Source organism: Jaculus jaculus, chromosome 18 (assembly GCF_020740685.1).
Source record: "Jaculus jaculus isolate mJacJac1 chromosome 18, mJacJac1.mat.Y.cur, whole genome shotgun sequence".
Classification (NCBI taxonomy): domain Eukaryota; kingdom Metazoa; phylum Chordata; class Mammalia; order Rodentia; family Dipodidae; genus Jaculus; species Jaculus jaculus.
The window spans coordinates 36,729,413-36,741,209 of record NC_059119.1 but is presented as its reverse complement, the minus strand read 5'-3'; the positions used below and the strand labels follow the sequence as shown (position 1 = coordinate 36,741,209).

The window sequence follows — 11,797 nt, the reverse complement described above, 5'->3', positions numbered from 1 at the left end:
TAGAGCTCGTCTAGTAAAACTGAAACTGTAGAGACATCAAACAACTATTTCTTCTCCCCACCTACCAACTACCTTTCTACTTTCTGTCTGTGTGAATTTGGCTAATCATATTAATGGAGTCAAGAAGTATTTGCTTTCTTGTGACTAGCTTAATTCACTTATAATGTGATGGTTAATTGTCTGTGTCAACACGGATGGACCACAGATATTTAGTCACACCTTATTCTGGATGTTTCTGTGAACATGTTTTTGAATGAGGTTAACGCTTCAATCACTGAACATTAAGTAAAGCAGATTATCCTCCATAAAGTGGGGTAGAGCTGATCCAATTCAGCAGAGGCCCTATTAGAACACACGCTGACCTCCCCTGAGTACAAAGGAATCTTGCCAGCAAGATTTGCTTTGGACCTAAGCAGCAACTCTTCCATGAGTCTTCAGCCTACCAGCCTATAAGATCAGATTTGACTTGTCAAGCCTTATATTCCTTAAAATGAATTCATATCTTTCTGTCTCTGTTTCCTACTGGTTCTATTTCTGTGCAGAACTTCAACATAATAAGTTTCCAATATTTGAGGATATGTGAGAAGATGCTAATGTGGTAGAACCATGGAGAATTACAGAGTCCATGAGTCTTCAGCCTACCAGCCTATAAGATCAGATTTGACTTGTCAAGCCTTATATTCCTTAAAATGAATTCATATCTTTCTGTCTCTGTTTCCTACTGGTTCTATTTCTGTGCAGAACTTCAACATAATATCCTCATACTTAAGGTTCATACCTGGGTCTTAACTCCCTCCCTTTCATGGGCTAAATAGTATTACATAGCATGTACATAACACATTTTACTTAGCCATTAATATGCTGGAGTACTCAGGTTGCTTCCACCTTTTGGCTATTGTGATTAATGAATGCTACTGCAAACATGGGTAGAGATATCCCTTCAAGATCCTCAGTGCACTTCTCTAGTTAGATGCCAAAAAGAGGAACTCATGGGTCATATGGTAATTCTGTTTGAGAAACCACCATATTGTTTTTCATAGTAACTGTACCATTTTCATTTCCCACCAGCTGTCTATAGGGGTTTCAATTTTGTCATGTTCTTATATATTTTTTAAATTTATTTACTTATTTAAAAGAGAGAAAGAGGCAGAGAGAGAATGGGTGCACCAGGGCTTCCAGAAACTGCAAACGAATTCCAGATGCATGTGCCACCTTGTGCATCTGGCTTATGTGGGTCCTGGGGAATCTAACCGAGGTCCTTTGGCTTTGCAGGCAAACACCTTAATGGCTAAGTCATCTCTCCAGCCCTGTCACGTTCGTTTTTATGTTTGGCACTCTTTACATTTTTTCAAGGTATATATTCATTGTACATGTATTATACAAGAATATTTTCATACAATTAAATATTGTGCATATTCTCCCTATATCCCCTCTTCCGCTTTCACCTCTTTCCCTGCCTTACTTCCCTTTGTTACCTTAAACAGTTTCACTTCTACATTCGCACATACAGATACATATGTATTTGTCTAAACTCTATGAACCACATATGAAATAAAACATACATTTGTCTTTCTGAGATTGGTTTAATTCGCTCAACATGTTTATTTCTAATTGTGCCCGTCTTTCTGTAACATAATTTTATTCTTCTTTATGACTGAACAAATTCTATTGTTTACATATACCACATTTTTATCTCTGTTATTGGACACCTAACTTGGTTCAATAGCTTAACTGTAGTGAGTAGTGTTGCAATAAACATTGGCATGCGAGTATGTCTGGTGTGTTGACTAGGAGTTCTTTGAGTCAATACCCAGGAGTTTTATAGCTGAGTCATATGATAGTTTGATTTTTAGTTACTTCAGAAGCCTACATGATGATTTCTGTAGTGACTGAACTAGTGTGCATTCCCACCAGGAGCGTGTAAGGATTCCTTTGGTCCATATCCTATTAATATTTGTTGCTATTTGCTTTCTTTATTAATTAAAATTAATTGAAATTTCTTTCGTTAAATACCCAGGGACAAGAAGCTCCTTTGTTACAGTACATTCCATATGGCTCTGATGTGGAGGAAAATGGACATCAGGGAGTCACATGTTCTTACCAGCACCCAACTCAAGTGAACAGAAGCAAGATTTTGTCTACAAACAAAAAGACTGTAATTCATCTTTACATGCAATATATTCTTTGGGAGACTTAATCACTCAGTGGAATTGCAAAAGAAAATATATAAAATTTGAACATAGTACTTACATACATAGTACATAGAAAAGGTCAAATCAATCTTTCAAGGTTTTGAAATATTGTATTAAAATTAGCATAAGATAAAGTTGAGTAAATGATATTTCAAAATCATCTTCCATGTTGCTTCTGGTCAGTGGAGTAATGGAAATTAATCTGGAGTATGGCATGTTCTTCAAACTCCTGGAGGATGGCTACCACTTAGTTCTCTTTTTTCTTCCTAAGCACATCCCTAAGTCATCGTTTTGAAACTGCTATTAAAAACATCCTAATATGCAGAGGTATTTCTCCTACCCATAACTGTGGGCTAACTCCACAATGCATGACCCATATACCTTAACAAGGAGGGGTGAGAGGGAGAGGGTAGGACATAGACGAGCCAAACAATGGTACCAACTTGACTGTATTCACTGAGTACAAAACTAATTAACAAAAACATAAATATATATTAAAAAACATCCTAATTAAGCCTCTAATTTCAGCAGCACATTTTTACCTTTTCCTGTACCAAGAGTGGAAGATGAAAGGTGATCAGGATAAATGACTACAAAACAAAAAGGGAAATCTGAGAAAGAGGCATTAAATCATTTTGATCTGTCACACATCAAGGCCCAATCTATTTTTTTTTTTCAGTACTGATTTGGTGTGAAACTGTTTTTGTGCTGTGCAATAAATGACTTACTCTCATTAAGAGATCTTATCAGGAACTACAGTTAAGACAGCATGTTCCTTTCAAATTGAAAACTTCCCACTGTGAATATAGAATTAAAAGATTTTAATGTTCTTTGGTTGACTTGAGATTGCTGTCATAATCTATAATTACATATGGAGCTGTTTCTTTTAAGCTGCTTACATTGCTACATTTCTTTTTATTTTTTTATTTTTTCAAGGTAGGGTTTTGCTGTAGCTAACCTGGAATTCACTATGTAATCTCAGGGTGGCCTCAGACTCATGACGATCCTCCTGCCTCTGCCTCCCGAGTGTTGGGATTAAAGGCGTGCGCCACCACGCCCGGCTCACTGCTACATTTCTGAACTCACACCTAGGAGGGCCTTCGAATAAATAAAGCATCTGAACTTTTGTCCCATGGAAGGGTTCCCAGTACAGAAGAGCTTTCCACTCACAGAGCTGCCGCTGTAATGAAGAGTTCCTAGCAATGATGCCCCCAGCTCATAGTCCTTTCACACAGCAGCCTGGACAGGAGTAACAAGCTGTGCAGGAGAGCCGGCTGTCTCGGAGGATGAGGTTGGCCGGTTGGAAATCTCTCTCTGGAGTTCCTAGACTTTTTTTCTGAAGCCTTGCTCATTTAGCAAGAAGTTCTTCCTACGTGGCTTCATCCGGGCTTCCACCCTATGCAGCACCCACCCCGAGCTCTAGGTGGCGCATGCTGGCTACTGGATAAGGGACGTGGTTGGAGTAGCTCCCAGCGAGAGGACTCCTGCAGCCGCCGGCTGGCTATTTCTGTAAGACCACAGCGAGACAGTCCTTTTAGGAAGATTTTTCTTTTCCTTTCTGCCGTTCCCTGTGACCAAGGAATGTTCCAAATAAACAGCCGTGTAGGTGGTCCAAAACAGCCGTGAGAAAATATTCACTGAATTCAAATGCGGTAGGAAACTGTCTTGTCATTTGGCAATTTGTCAATAAACCAAAGGAAAACAAGTGATCTGTCATCATCTGCATGGTTCTTATCCCCATGGCCAACTCTTAGTTGGACCGATGTCCAAAGCTCAGCCACCTTTTCTCCATGGACTTCAAATCCTGGTACAGTTCAGTGGTATCCACCCAACAGGGGCGGTCAGCACAGTGCGGTCAGTGCAGCGGTCACCGCAGTGGTCACCGCAGACGGCGTCCCTGACGCACTGCGTGTCCCAATCCGGAGCCCCTGCAAGAACGAGCTTGAGGTGCTCTAGCCAGTGAGTAGATTCCAGGTTAGACAACCGGTGAGTTTCCTCCATGTTGGGATACACAATCTCCTTAAGTTTCCCTAGTGATTCTCTCATAAATGAGTATCGTGACTCTCCAGGAAAACTCGTTCTGCATTTCAATAGGAGTATTAACTTTCAGAACCTGTGCCCTTTGCCTTATCTGCAACAGCATTGACACTGGTCCGGGCATCAAATATGAGGATTTTGTGCCACTGGGCATTTTCGGAATCCATGATAGCTTGAGGGTTTTTCTCATCTTTGCTTTGCTTCCCGCTCGCTCCTGCCACAGGCTGGCTGCATCTGGAGATTGTGGCTTGACTTCCAGGGTGAATGAATCCATGATAAAACTGGGGTGCCTCCCCTTGGCCTGAAGGATGCCACTCTCTTCAATTCCTCATCAGGAATGTTTGCTGGCACCACCAGGAGAGCAAGGTAGTATCACAAAGTTCATAGCGTGCCTTTGTCATTCTCCAGCTTTCATCGGGAATCCCCTGCCTTCTGGACTCTAAAAGAGGGTCATAAAGTTTCCACCCATTTTCAGGGAATACTTCTTTATATACAAAAACAAAAAGAGGCAGACTATTGGGGAGGGATCCTCAAATATGGACCTTCTAGTTCCCTCCTCAGGCTTATGAGCAAATCATAAATTCCTAATTATCTTTGCACACAGTTTCCACAGTCAGTATGAATTTTCAACCTGGCTAGAAGCACGACCATTTTTTTTTCTACTCTACTAATCACTCCAAGTGAAGCATCTAGAACAAATGGGGGATCTCTGCTCTTGAAATATAATCTGTAATTTGTGACAGTCAAGGGATGTACGTAAGTTACATCTTTGACCATGTCTTTAGTATTTTCTCCTGGCGGCAAGGGTGGTTCTTCCATTTCTGCTCATTTGTCTGACTCCCTCAGGACCCTCAGATCAGGAGAGAAGTTCTCTGTTGGAGTTGAAATGGAATCGATGATACAACCGAAGCTGACTTTGTATGCACTGAGTTCTCTGAATGAGCAGACGCGATTATAGTTTTTGAGATGTTTCATCTTCACTTCTGATGATCTTCAAATGTCAGTGGCTCTTAACACATTGACTGGACAGTGAGTCAGAGCTGGGTGGCCGGTGGCGGGCTCAGCTTTTCTCTGGGTGCCCAGGCATCAGGGTGACGGGCAGGCCATCGCGAGGGCAGGGCCGCAGCTGCTGTCAGCCTGCACTGCCGCTGCTTTCTTTCTTTCTTCTTGTTTTTTTTTTTTTTTTTGTGGTTCTTTGTTTGTTTGTTTATTTGAGAGTGACAGACAGAAAGAGGCAGATAATTAGAGAGAGAGAATGGGCGCAAGGGCCTCCATGTTTGCTCTCTTATTGACTGTTACTCTGACAGGAGGTAGATAGAATCTCAGTGTGGTTCTTTGGCTAATAAGGTTGAACACTTTTTCATATGTTTAGTAGCCATTCGTCTTATTTATTCACTGGGATGTTTATTTTCTTTACTCTTTTGAGTTCTCTATGTTCCAGATATTAATGCTTAGATATATCGCTGGCAAAGATTTCCTCCTGTTCTCTGGGCTCTCTTCACTTGCCTGACTGTTCCCTCTGCTGTTCAGAAGCTTCTTAGTTTCATGAATTCCCATTTGTCAATTGTTGACATTATTTCCTGAGCAAGTCCATGACCCTATTTGTCTGCATTTCTTTTTTTTTAATTATTCTGATTAATATTTAAGCTTTGTTGTGAGGTGACAGTGTAAGCTATATCTGGGATATAGAAAGCATACATATTCTATCGTTTAAGTATCTGTCAGTTATAAGTATAGGCAGAACATTTTAGTAGCCCTGAAGACAATATTTTTGTATTTTTTTCTTTTTCTTTTCCTTAATTTTTTTTATTAACAACTTCTGTGATAATAAAAAATATCCCATGGTAATACCCTGCCTACCCCCACTTTCCCCTTTGAAACTCCATTCTCCATCATATCCCCTCCCCTCTCAATCAGTCTCTCTTTTATTTTGATGTCATGATCTTTTCCTCCTCTTATGACGGTCTTGTGTAGGTAGTGTCAGGCACTGTGAGGTCATGGATATCCAGGCCATTTTGTGTCTGGGGGAGCACGTTGTAAGTAGTCATACCCTTCCTTTGGCTTTTACATTCTTTCTGCCAACTCTTCCGCATTAGACCCTGAGCCTTGGAAGGTGTGATAGAGATATTGTAGCGCTGAGCACTCCAATCACTTCTTTCCAGCACCTTGGTGCCTTCTGAGTCATCCCAAAGTCACTGCCATCTGGAAAGAGAAGATTCTCTACCAAAAGTGAGAGTAGCATTAATATAAGGGCATGAACATTAAGATAACTGCTGACTGGGCAGTTCGATAAGCATAATATATACATTTAGCCTGTCTGCATTTCTTATACTTCCAAAAGCAGGACCAGGTGGGCAACATAGCCAAATTTTAAATCCATGAGGGCACAAGGCCTGGTGTTGAGGAGCAAGATACTCCAGCACTCTTCCTTCAGGCCCTCTCCTTTCCAAAGAAACTGTGTTTTCACTCGCTTGAGCCTTCAGTGGGTTAAGTATTTTCCCCTCAGGACATCTTTCCTAATGTCCCAATGAAAAACAGTTGGCCCATCTTTGTGGTGATAATCTTTTTAATAATTGTAGCTTAAGTGACCTGAAATCAGTCTCTGTGCCTATGAGTTAAAAATTGCTTCTGGGCTGGAGAGATGGCTTAGTGGTTAAGAGCTTGCCTGTGAAGCCTAAGGACCCCAGTTTGAGGCTCGATTCTCCAGGACCTACGTTAGCCAGATGCACAAGGAGGTGCACGCGTCTGGAGTTCGTTTGCAATGGCTGGAGGCCCTGGCGTGCCCATTCTCTCTCTCTATCTGCCTCTTCCTCTCTCTGTCGTTGTCAAATAAATAAATAAAAATAAATAAGAATTGCTTCAATTTCTTTCAGTGGCTACCTTTACATTTTTCATATCTTTCTGTTCTATATACTTTCTTCTACCAAGTACACTATTATTTTTTAATTCAACCTCGCTCAAATTCTCAGGACATGAGCAGAATGCAACCAGCCTTCCCACTAGTGACACACCTCCTGCAGCAGGGCTCTACCTTCTGGGATTTGAGACTATGGGGATATTTACCTTCAAACAATCACAAGAGATTAGTTTATAATGTCCTTTTTTGTGGTGTCTTTATCTGGTTTTACATCAGTCTAATGTTGGCTTCCTAAAGTGTTTGAAAGCATTCCTTCTTTTTCTGTTTTATGGACTCATTTGAGAAGAATTGGTTTTAGTTTTTTAAAGGTAGAACTCTGTAGTGAATTTGGACCTGGGCTTTTTTTTTTTGGAGGGGGGGCAGACTTTTATTGCTGCTTCCATCTCATTGACTGTTATAGATCTGTTTAAATTATCCAGCTCATTCTTTTTTTTTTTTTTTTTAATTTGAGAGCGACAGACACAGAGAGAAAGACAGATAGAGGGAGAGAGAGAGAATGGGCGCGCCAGGGCTTCCAGCCTCTGCAAACGAACTCCAGATGCGTGCGCCCCCTTGTGCATCTGGCTAACGTGGGACCTGGGGAACCGAGCCTCGAACCGGGGTCCTTAGGCTTCACAGGCAAGCGCTTAACCGCTAAGCCATCTCTCCAGCCCCATCTCATTCTTGATTTAACTTTGGTAGGTCATTGTGCCTAGGAATTCATCCATTTCTTTATATTTGCCACTTAGGTAAAATTTAATTCTTTTAGTTATGTTTTAATGACTTTCTGAATTTCAATAGTATCTGGTTTTTCTTTGTTATTATTTGTTTGCTTCCAAGATAGGGTCTCACTTTAGCCCATGATGATCTGGAACTCATTCTGTAGTCCAAGACTGGCCTCAAATTCACCATGATCTTCCTACCTCAGCCTCCTGAGCACTGAAACTAAAGGTATGCACCACCATGCCCAGTCTATTGTATGTTTTAAAGTCTCATCTTTCCTCTGTAAGTTTATTAATTTGAGTCATCTTTCTTTTCATTAGTTTAGCTAAGGTTTTATGGATTTTGTTAACCAACTTTATTTTATTGATTCATTTGGGGCTTTTTTTTTGTTCAAGGTAGGGTTTCACTCTAGCTCAGGCTGACCTGGAATTCACTATGTAGTCTCAGGGTGGCCTCGGACTCATGGTGATCCTCCTACCTCTGCTTCCTGAGTGCTAGGAGTAAAGGCATGTGCCACCCCACCTGGCTTCATTGGGACTTTTTAAGTGTCTATTTCATTAATTTCAGTTCTGCTTTTAATTATTTCTGTCTGTCTACTGATTTTCTGATTTTGAGTTTTGCTTGTCCTGACTTTTCCAAGGCTTTAATATGTATTGCTAAATTGTTTATTTGGGATCTCTATGGTTTGTCTTGTAATGTAGGAGCTTGTAGCTATGATCTTCCTGCTCAGTATTACTTTCATTGAATTCTATAGGTTTTCATATGTTGTGTTATCTTTTTTTTATTTTCTGAAGATGGTTTATTAGAATTTAACAACACAATAATGCCTTGAAGATGGCTTATTGGTCAAGCAAACAGGGAGTACATAGTTTATTATTATTACCTATGTATAAAAAATATTCATGAAAGGTGTGCCTCCTCTCCTTTATAAGAACTAATACAAGACGTATTTTGCTTTTTATAATCTACTATAACAATAAATATTTTAACCAAAGAAATGATTCCAGTTCTCAGAAGAATAGCTATGACAGTAAAACTTAGAATGAATGAATAAGTGACTTCTAGAAATGACAAAAATCCTTAAAATCTAGCAGAAATCTGAGGAATGCATGTTTCCTCTCCCAAGTGACTGTCTGGACCAGTACTGCTGTAATTTATAAGTAGTTCCCTCTGCCACTGCCTAAGTAACTTACGTCACTTATAAGTCGCTTCATCATCAAAGCTTTTTACAGAAGGAGAAACTGGGGCTTAGAGAAGTAATGTCATTTTTCTTGAGCTACGAAGCCAGGAAGTTTGATTATTTCTCTTTCTCTCTGTTTGTTGAGGTAGCGTCTTACACTTGACCATCCTCATAACTCTGCCTCCCTAGTGCTGGGATTAAAAGCATTTGCTCCACACCTGGCTAAGTTTGATTTTTCACAGGAATCTGTCTGCATTTTCATGAAAGAGCTGAACATTAACAAAATTTGGTTTGAAATAAAAGAATTTCTTCTTGTAAAAACCAAACTGAAATACTGAACATGTAATGTATTTTCTTCTAACTTTAATCATCCTTTCCTGTCTTCTCTAGGTACCACTGTTGAATGTTAATGTGCTTATATTTCCTCTAACTTCAGCCAGTCATTGTAGGGGCAAGTAATCCGACCTCTCTTTTAATGGGCAAATTTCCATCCAAGCGTATTTCCTCCACTGGGTGTTTGCTACTCCTTACACAGGCAAATGGATGGTACAGCTTGGTTCCTGTCCAGCTGTCCTGGTTACTAGATTTCCATGATTACTTAATACCATAAAGTTTGCTTTTCAGAAGTTTGACAACAAGCCCACAGCCTGCATGAGACCACATGCCCTGTGCCATGGAGAAAGCACATTACTGAGTGGGGTTGAACATGTTCCTTTACTTGTGGGATAGAAAAATTTCTCTTTCTGCAGATGGGCACGGAAGCACTGGCTGTGGGTACTAAGGCCACACAGAGTAAGAACCACTGAAGGGAGAGCCCGCACGCTGAGGGCTGAGCCCAGAGGGCAAGCTTTCCTTTTCATTTCAGTCTAGGAATTTTTTTGTTTCCTTCTTGATTTCTTCAATGACTGATTTATCATTCAGTAGTGTGCTGTTCGAGCTCTAGATATAGCGATTGGCAAGCACTTTCTGAACAGGACTCTAATATCACAGGAAATAGCCCCAAGAATAAACAAATGGAACTACATGAAATTCAAAAGTTTCTGCACAGTACAAGAAGCCATCATTAAGGCAAACAGATAGCTACAGAATGGGAGGAAATCTTTGCCACTTGTACTAGGCCTTAAAAGATCTTTAGAAATTAAACACCCCAAAAATTAATGTTCTAACCACCAAATTGGCCTACAAGTACTTAAGAAAATTTCCAACTTCTTTAGCCATCAGGAAAATGTAAACCAAAACAGCTTTGAGATACAGTCTTACCCTAGTTAAAATGGGCACCATTATGAAAACAGATAACAAATTCTGGATGTGGGAGAAAGAAGAACTCTCATTTACTTTTGGTGGGAGTGCAAACTAGCATAGCCATGATGGGGATCAGCATGGCAGTTCCTCAACAGGTCAGAAATAGACCTCTGCCCCCCACATGGCCAGTCATATGTCACTCCTGGGCATGTAGTAAGGAGGCCACACTACTACAGAGTATGTATGTCCATGTTTATTGCACCTCTACTAACAATGGCTACTAACAATAGCTTTGCAAAAGCCTAGATGCCCAGTGACAAATGATTGGATACTAAAAATATGTACATATATACAATTGAATTCTGTACAGTAGTACAGATGAACAAAATTATAAAATTTTCAGAAAAATGGATGGATATGGAAAGAATCATATTAAGTGAAGTGTCTCAAACTCAGAAAGACCAATAAAACATGTTCTTTCTGATATGTGAGGCATAATTTGTAATATCTGCAAGTATGGATATAGGAGGAACAAATATGTGTAAAAATCTATAAAGGTAGAGTCATAACCAAAAGTGAATATAAAGAAGTGAGCTTGAAGATGGAGGAGAGCTGGGCAAAAGGATACATGTAATACGTAAACAGAAGGAAAGAAAATGCATGGGGGAGGGGGCTTGAGGGAAGAGGGGGTAGGAGAGGAGTGGGAATCAGCAAAAACAAATTATGTTTGAAAGTGCCCAAAACAAAAGGCAGTGTGTTATTAAATCTCCATGAGTTTGTCCACACTTGGTAATATTTCTTGCTGCACATTCTCTTGATTTCTTCTTTTATTCTATGGTGATCAATTAGAATACAAGAAATTATTTCAGTTTTCTCTATTTGTTAAGACAATTTGTATACTATCATATGACCTATTTGACAGAAAGTTATCTGAGCTCCTGAGAAAAATGTATATTCTGCAGTGTTTGGATGTCTGGTAGGTCCATTTGATCTATGATGTCATTTAAGTCAGGTGTTTTTCTAGTTTTCTTTGGATCAGGATGACTTGTGTATTGGTGAGAATGTGATATTGAAGTCACCCATTATTATTATTATTGTATTGGCATTAATCTGTGTCTTTATATACAACAATAATTATTTCATGAAACTGGGGATATTCATGTTTGGTGCATGTATGTTTAGAAGTATAATCTCCTCTTGCTGGATCATTAAAGTATAATGTGACCTTTTTCAATTCCTCTACTGTGTTTTAAAGTTTATCTTGTCAAATATTAGAATAGTGACACTGCTTCTTTCCTGGATCTGTTCACTTAGAATACTTTTCCCATCATCCCACCCTAAGGCTGATCAGTCTTTATTTTTACTTTTATTTATTTATTTTCATTTGTATGCATGCATGCATGGGCCTCTTGCTGCTGCAAATGAATGCTCATCCAGATTTACATGAGTGATGGAGGAATTGAACCTGGGCCAGCAGGCTTTTCAAGCAAGCACCTTTAACCACCAATCCATCTCCCCAGCCCCTGC

General features: G+C 39.8%; 1 pseudogene; it reads right to left on the bottom strand.

Moving 5' to 3' along the window:
• Positions 1 to 3,419: 3,419 nt before the first annotated feature.
• Positions 3,420 to 5,063, bottom strand: LOC101617863 (annotated as a pseudogene).
• Positions 5,064 to 11,797: the final 6,734 nt, after the last annotated feature.